Genomic DNA, 8,499 nt, shown 5'->3' with positions numbered 1-8,499 from the left:
CGTCACACATGTTTTATTTTTTAGACTGTTTGCAATCTGCCATTCCATCACACACAATTTTAGTAGTGAGTGCGATGGCATCCTCAATCGTATATTGATGCACGCAAGTGGTTCATTAAATCGTACTTGATAGAGGTTTCGAACCATGTGTGATGACCTTTGCTTTGTAAATCGCGGCTGCCGGTGTCTCCTGGTCTGCATCCATGACTTTTCAGCCACTCCTTCTACAATCTTTCGGGTTTTAAAAAGATTGCTCCTCTGAGACCAAGGAAGCCTAAAGACGACATCGAACCACACTCATGGTGCACCGTCTATGGATGCAAGAGAGAGAAAAAGACTTCGGTGGCGGAGATGGCGCGTAACGACTTGATGGCGCTCCTTTCCCCCTCTCTCCTATGGCAATGCCTGCCACCGGCTCCCACCCGGCGGTGTCCCTGGCTCGTGCGGCCTCCCCTTCTCCCTCCCCTCCGCGGACTCCTTTCGGTTCCTCACCGGCGGCGCGTCTCGACCCCCCCTTCTCCCTGGCCTTCCCGCCTCGCTCCGTCTCCCTCGCTCCGCCCCGGGCTAACAGATTTTGAGCGCTCGATTCGGATGGATCCGAGTCGGACTCTGAGCCCCCCTCCCCCCTTGTCCGGCCCCTGTGGGTGGTATCTCTGTGGCTTCGACGGCGGGTCGTCGGCGTAAATTTGCTCCTGGTGGGCGGGGGCGGCTCGTCGGGCCCGTAGTGGAGGTGGATGGTTGGCGCCGCGTCTCCCATGGTCGTCGGCGTGCTTTGGTCTGGTCTCCAGATAGGGCGTCGCTGGATTCTGGTGGGGTTGATGTGGCGGCGCCGGCATCCTCCTCTCCGGTGGTTTCTCTCGCCTGCTCGCCCTCAGTCGCGGCCCCCACTTCTCCGGCAGCGACGGCGGCGGAGCCAACCCTAGATCTGGGATCGGGGCTGGCGTTGGTGCCTTCATCTGGGCCGCGGGCCCCTGTGGTTGGTGTTGGGCCTGGTGGGCCTGTTTTGGCCCCTGCTCTGGCTTCTTTTTATGATTCCCCCCTCCCGTCTTTGGCTTCTGGGCCGCGGTTGGCCCAAGCCCAGCCCCCCTCCCGTGGTGCCTTATGTCGAGCCGGGCCTGGCTCGGACCGGGTATATATGGGTTCAGAAGGGTGCAGTTCCCCCAATTCTAGGGTTTCTTGCCTCCTCCTCTGATTTGCATCGGCGCCGCCTGCCCATTCGCTGCTTCGTCAGATCTGCTCCTCCTCCTCCCCTTTCCCTCTCTTTCACGGCGGTGGCCGCGATGGATCGCTCCCGTGGGTCCTCCAGCGAGGCGGTCTCCGGCCAGAAGCGGGGGTGTGATGGCTCCGGTGAGGCAGCCGTTGATCTGGAGTATGAGGTTGCTCTTCGTGCTAAGCTCCAGGCCTCGATCGCCCCGGAGGCGGGGTATGCAGCGGCGACGGCCGGTGCGTCCCCTCCGCGCCTCTGGATCTGGCCCGACGGACCCTCCGCCCCCCGCGCATGGTGCTCCTGTACCTGCTGTCGACCCCTGGGAGTTGGCAGCGGCGGGCAGTTGGGCAGGCTCGTCGGGGTCGGCCCCGCCGCCTCCTCCGCAGGGTGCTGTCCCCCGGGGTGGCAGGCCGCTGCGGGCTCCGGCGGTGGCTGGTGGTGGTCCGTCCCGCTTCGTTCCTCGTGGTGCGTCGGGGGCTCTGGTTCGCCGCCCCATCGGATCTGCTGCTGGGCGGGGTGCCGGATCTGGGCCTGGTGTGTCTGGTGATGGTATTCTTCTTCCTCCTCCTCCTCGCGGTCTTGATCGCATCCCTCCTCAATCTCAGGTCTCCAACCCCACTCTCACCTGCTTCGCATGTCACCGTCCTGGCCACTTCCAATCCCGATGTGAAAACCCTTCCTTCTACCTCATCTGCAGGGAAGACGGCCACCTCACGGTGGACTGTCAGAACCGTCTCAAACCTCCTGCTTTCGTTCACTATGGTCTTGGCCTTCCTGGATGTTCTTTTTTTTGCCTTAGACAGGGAGGTCCCTGAGGCAGCTCCTATTCCTTCGCTGTCCAACGTTGGCATCATCTTTGTCCAGTCTAAACGCATCTCTCCCCAGGTTCTTCTTGATGATCTTCGGCCGTGGGATGAGGGAGGGTGGGATTGGCAAATCTGCCAACTTTCTGATTTCAAGTTTGCTGCGACATTCCCTTCCAAAGAAAGTCTTCGCATGATTTCCTCCTGTACTAGCTTCACGCTTCCTTTGAATCAACTGGTGGTTTCGGTCAAAGCTGCTTCCAATGGGTCCAAGGCTATCTCCTCCCTGTCTGATGTTTGGGTGCTTGTTGAAGATGTCCCTCCTAACGTGCGCACCATGGCGTTTCTGATGGCGTTCGGGGTTCTCATCGGCAAGCCTATTGAGGTGGATCAAGATTCTCTGGCCATCCTTGGGTCGGCTCGTCTCCGGGTCTGGTGTGTTGACCCTCTTTGTATCCGTGGTTCCATTGATGTCTTCCCTGCTACTGGTGGTTTTCGGCTCCGGGTTCGGGTGGAGGGAGCCCCGGGCCCGGTGTCGTCCCCTCCTCCTCCTCCGCCCCCGGCCTTCGACAATGACGACAAGAGCAAAGATGGGGATGGATGCCCGGACGACTCTATGCATGGTACTGATCATCGCTTTACCCAATCGGAGTGGGATGGGCTATCCCCCGAAGACCAGGATCTGCTGAAGGAGAATGCTCTGGCTGGCCGGGGGGCTCATGACTCGATGCCTGACTTGGGTGGAGGGGATGCTGCCTCTGGTGGGGCAAAGGGCACACCATTCTCGGCGGTGTGTTCTAATCTTCCTGCCCACCCCGCCTCTCCTTCCCTTTCTGGCATTGAAGATTTGCCCCCGGCTGGTCCCTTTGCGTCCAAGAAGAAGAAGAAGTCATCGGTCAAGAAGTATTCAGCAAAGAGCAGGGCATCTGGAGAATCTAGGCAGTCTGCGGCTGGGCTTTGCCGCAGGCTTGATGCTGACTTGGGTACGGCCTCGGGCCCGTCTTCTGCTGCGGCTTCCCCATGCCGTGCTCGCCCTGTGCCTGTGCGTTCGCCTGCCTCCACGACTTGCAAGAGCGGCCGCGTCTCCAACAGCGGTGAGCGGGTGGCTGATCGAGCTGCTCGGCGTGCTGCGGCTCGGGATCTGCCTCCTTCAGGTTCGCGCCCAGTCCCCTCCTCCTCCCTCCCCGCTGTTCACTCCCTTGTTCGTTTAGTTCTTCCGTCGCAATCTGATGAACATCTGCTTAGAATTTTAGATGATGTGGGCATTTGCTTAGATTCTAGTTTGGGATCCCCCTCTTCTTTACTTGGTATTATTAGGGCTAATGAATTAGCTCAGGCTGACATTGCTAAAGCTAAGGAGGTTGGGGTGGGTACGAATGCCCCACTGGTTGTGGCCGGTGGGGATGAGGGGGGAGATGACAGGTGTCAGGCTTCCCCGGTGGTTCCTAAACGTGGGGCTGGGAAACGTGCTAAATCCTGCAAGGCTCCGAGCAGGTCGAGTCTTAGAATTAAAAACTTATCCTTCAGATGAAGGCCTTATTCTGGAACATCGGAGGTTTCGGCGCTAGGGGGCGCAGGGACCAGCTTAAAGACCTGGTGCGTTCTGAAAATGTTGATTTTATTGGCCTTGTCGAGACTCTCAAATCCTCTTTCTCCCCTAGCGAACTCTCGGCCGTTGCTGGGATAGATAGATATGATTGGAACTTTGTGGCCTCTGCTGGACATTCGGGTGGTATTCTCCTTGGTACCAAAAAAGATGTTTTCGATTTTGTTGATTTTGACCATGGCATCTTTTGGGCTAGCACGGTGGTATCTCATCGAACTCTCAACTCTTTACTAGAAATCATGGTGGTCTATGGTCCGGCTGACCACTCTATGTCATACATTTTTCTGGATGAACTTAGTAATAAAATTGAATCCTGTCAGCTGCCTCTCCTGATTGGGGGAGATTTTAATTTGATGCGGTATCCTTCTGATAAGAGCTCCTCTAATTTCTCTTGGCCTCTGGCTGATGCCTTCAATGCTTTCATTAGGGATACGGCTATTCTTGAAATTCCTAGGGTTGGGGCCCGTTACACCTGGACTAATCGCCAAACCTCCCCCATTCGTTCTGTCCTTGATAGGGTTTTTCTATGTCCTAGTTGGGATTCGTTGTTCCCCCGTGTTAGTCTCAAAGCTCTTGCTATTGTGGGATCTGATCATGCCCCCCTGATTCTTGACGATGGCTCGCGCTCGGTTGGTTTCCTAAGGTTTCAGTTCGATGTTTCCTGGCTACAAGTGGAGGGCTTCACTGACTTGTTGGCGCAAAAGATCTCGGCTTTCCTATCTTCTAGTCGCCGTTCTTTTGGGCCGATGGATGATTGGCATCAATGCTCATATTTTCTCCATAGATTCCTTAGAGGTTGGTCCAAAAATCACTATGCTGAGTCAAGGCGAGACAAAGCTAGGATGGCTGCTCAAATTGGCGAGCTTGACGGTCGCGTGGATATTTCTGGTCTGTCCGTGGCCGAATGGCAGATCCTTTATGGCTTAGAAGAGGCTCTCTTGGGTATTCATCGGCAGGAGGAAGTGTACTGGAAGCAGAGAGGCACTATCAACTGGACCTTAAAGGGCGACTCACCCACGGCCTATTTCTTTGCTATTGCAAATGGTAGACATCGGAGATGCCTGATTGATAGCCTCCTTATTGACGACGTCAGGGTCTCTGAACCTTCGGTGATTCTGCGCCATGTGGTTCAATTCTTCTTTAACCTGTTAGCGGCTAAACCTGAGCTGGGTTTTAGGTTAGCTCCGTCCTTCTAGTCTCCTCTTGAGCAGATTTCGAGCGCTGAAAATGATACTTTGCTGATCCCCCCTTCTGAAGAGGAAATTTTCGAGACGATTCATACTGCCAACTCTAATGCTGCTTCAGGACCTGACGGCTTCTCCATTCCTTTGTTCCGGCAATTCTGGGCTCAGTTAAAAGGCCTCATTAAGGCTATTACACAAGGGTTTTGGCTGGGAACTGTTGACATCTCGAGACTCAACTACTCGGTACTCACCCTCATCCCTAAGGTCAAAGGTGCTGACTTGATCTCCCAATTTAGGCCCATTTCTCTAATTAACAACTTTGCGAAGATTCCCGCTAAGGGCATGGCTACTAGGGTTTCTCCGATCGCCCATTGGGTCATTAGCCCTTTCCAATCTGCGTTCATAAAAGGGAGATTTATCTTGGATGGGGTGCTTTGCTTACATGAGATAATTCATGATCTGTGGATTAAGGGCACTAAGGCGGTGGTCCTTAAACTTGATTTCGAAAAGGCGTATGACTCGGTGAGTTGGAAGTTCCTCCGCCAAGTTCTGCTGGCTAAGGGTTTCGAGGGTGCGGTGGTGCACCGCCTGATGCAGCTTGTCTCGGGTGGGCACACGGCTGTGGCTGTGAATGGTCAAACTAGTAATTTTTTTGCTAATGGTAGGGGTCTTAGACAAGGGGATCCGGCGTCCCCGTTGCTTTTTAATTTTGTAGCGGATGCTTTATCCCATATCCTATCCCATGCTGCGTCTGCTGGACACATTTCACCTGTTAGCTCTCACCTTATCCCTAATGGCATCACTCACCTCCAGTATGCGGACGATACCATCATTATGGTTGAACTTAATGAGAACAGCCTCACGAATCTGAAATTCCTTCTTCTATGCTTCGAAGCTCTTTCGGGTCTTAAAATTAACCTCTCTAAGAGCGAGGTCATTGTTACTGGGGTGTCTGATTCGGAAGCTCAGCGGGTGGCACATCTTCTGAATTGTTCTCTTGGGTCTTACCCTCTCAAATATTTGGGCTTACCTATTTCCCCTCTCAAGCTTTTGGCAAAAGATTTCGCCCCGGCAGTGACTAAAGTTGGCAATAGAGTTCTGCCATGGAGAGGCCGCTATAACTCTCAGGCGGGCAAGGTTGCCCTTACTAACTCGTGCCTCTCCTCCCTTTCGATGTTTCTAATGGGCTTTTATCTACTGTCCGGAGGGATACACATTGGTTTCGACAAGCACAGGGGTGCTTTCTATTGGAATTCCTCCGATAATAAACGCAAATATAGGATGGTTAATTGGGACCTCATTTGTAGACCTAAGAACATGGTGGGCCTTGGCATCATTAATACTCTGGTCATGAACAAGTGCCTTATGTTAAAATGGTGGTGGAAGATAATGTACCTCGAGGAACGTCCCACTTGGCTTTCTCTTCTCAAAGCTAAATACTTCCCTTCCTCGAGCCCTATGTTCGCCCCCTCATCTGGTGGTTCTCAATTTTGGCGTCAGCTTGTTAAAGTTCGACCGATTTTCTGATCTCTTGTTAAATTTGTAGTTCGGAATGGTAAATCTACTCGTTTTTTGTTAGACTGGTGGGTAGGGGAAACCACGCTTGCGGTTGCCTATCTGACTTTGTTCTCTTTTTGTGCTGATCCCGAGATCTCTATCTTTGAGCTCTCGGTTCAGGACTGGGTTTTAGATTTTCGGCGTTCTCTTTCCCCTGTGGAGTTGGAAGAATGGCAACGCCTTACTGCCTGCTTCCCCTTGCTTTCGGAGGAAGAGGACTCCGTTGTTTGGCCCCATTCCTCCTCGGGGCGTTTCTCAGTTAAATCGGCATACTCAAAACTTATCTCCGGTGGCCGCACTGCTAAGTTTAAGGATATCTGGTCAGCTCACATTCCTCCTAACATTAAAATTTTTCTATGGCAAGCTTTCCGTCGTAAACTCCCTGCGGCTGATCAAATTAAGAAGAGGAATGGGCCATGCTCTGATAGATGCGAGTTATGTGGTTCTCTTGAGAATACCAAACATATATTTTTTCATTGCTCTCTGGCTAAATTCATTTCGAGTTGCATTAGACTTTGGTTCCGTGTTATTTGGAATCCATCTTCTTTTGAGGAATTGCGGCGTTGTATTAATTCTCTATCAGGCCGGTCTAAGAGGGTATTCTTGGTGGGCTGGGCTGCGATCTGTTGGTTGCTATGGACTACTAAAAACAAGTTCACTATCGAACACATTTTTTCGGCTAACCATGTGAGTTGCTTATTTAAAGCCAATATCTTTTTGCAGCAGTGAAGATCATTGACTAAGGAAGGGGACCTAGAGGCTTTCGACGACATGTTATCTAAAATGAAATCTATGGCGTCTTCCCTGCTGCGGCGCTCTAGGAGGACAGATTCCTAAATGTTTCTGTTGCTCGACGTGCTGGCCTGCGTGCCATGTTAGGCTGGATGGCTTGTACTCGTACTTCTTATCCTTATTCTGCTAAACTTATGTGGTGTTATGTGCTGGTGTTGTGACTCTGCCTGATGGCTTTATCTATAAAGTCGGGCGCTCGCCTTTTCTCTAGAAAAAAGACTTCGGCGATCCAAAAGTTTGTTGTAATTTTATTTTGCGCAAGGGTGTGATTATAAGGACATGTGATATTTAAAAAACTCTATTAATGAAAGTAAGTATTGTTTCTCCGGCGGAAGGAGAATGGGATAGGATACCCTTAATTTGGTCAAACTCTTCACGCACAACCGTCGAGGGTAAAGTCTCATATGTGGTGCCAAACCGACTAGCGCGCGTGCACATCCCTCGTTCTGCTACAGTACGATTTCTGGCTTTTTAATGATCCTTCCACCTTCCAATGCAGTACTATAAGCTATAAATTGGCCCACTAGGGCGTGGATTCCAAACATGATTACACATAATCTTTTCCTTGAGAGGTGATTACGTTCTTGGTTTTGGTCATTTGGGAGCAGTAGTCCACGTCTACAGAAGAAAAAGTAGGCAACTTGCACTACAAATGGACCATGTGAAGAGTACATTCGATTTTCTGTCTCTTTACCAAGTAAACGATTTAGGCACCGGACATTCATTTGTAGACATGTCCTACCCGGGTAACCAATCCCGTTTATAAAAAGGCCAGAAGGGCAGTGTATGCTTCGCTGCGCCACTCGTGTTCCTGGGTCAGTTTTTCTTACCGTGTGACCGACGGGCAACTTCTAGTGAATACACTTGTTTTGTGAGAGTTACTTTTTTTAGAAACACCTGTAATTTTTTCATACTTGAAACTATTACAGTTACATGTAAGATAAAAAAGATACAAAGTAACATCTATGACTGAGAATTACAATAACATCTTTCAAAGATTTCCACTTCGTGATATCAATCTCTACAAGACGAATTACTCCCAAGACTTAAGTAAAGAGACTATGATTAAACCGGAGCAGCGATACTACGACCCGTTCACCCGCACGAACATGATTATGAATAAAGGTTTTTGAAAGCTCATTGAGCCGCCCATCCAAAAAGATGGGAAGCCTTAAGCGATAAATGTACTTCGGTCAGAGATCAACCCCTAGAGATGCACGTCATCGAATCACAAGCTCTTCACCATAGCCCTTAGGAACGATTTCAACTCCACAAAAAATCAGATCAAATTCTTCTATGATTATTTGTTAGAACTCTCGAAACGCTCCCGTGTCGTCAGCTACGGTGACT

Source organism: Triticum dicoccoides, chromosome 2A (assembly GCF_002162155.2).
Source record: "Triticum dicoccoides isolate Atlit2015 ecotype Zavitan chromosome 2A, WEW_v2.0, whole genome shotgun sequence".
Taxonomy (NCBI): domain Eukaryota; kingdom Viridiplantae; phylum Streptophyta; class Magnoliopsida; order Poales; family Poaceae; genus Triticum; species Triticum dicoccoides.
The sequence above is the reverse complement of the archived record's forward strand: the minus strand, read 5'-3'. Positions refer to the sequence as shown.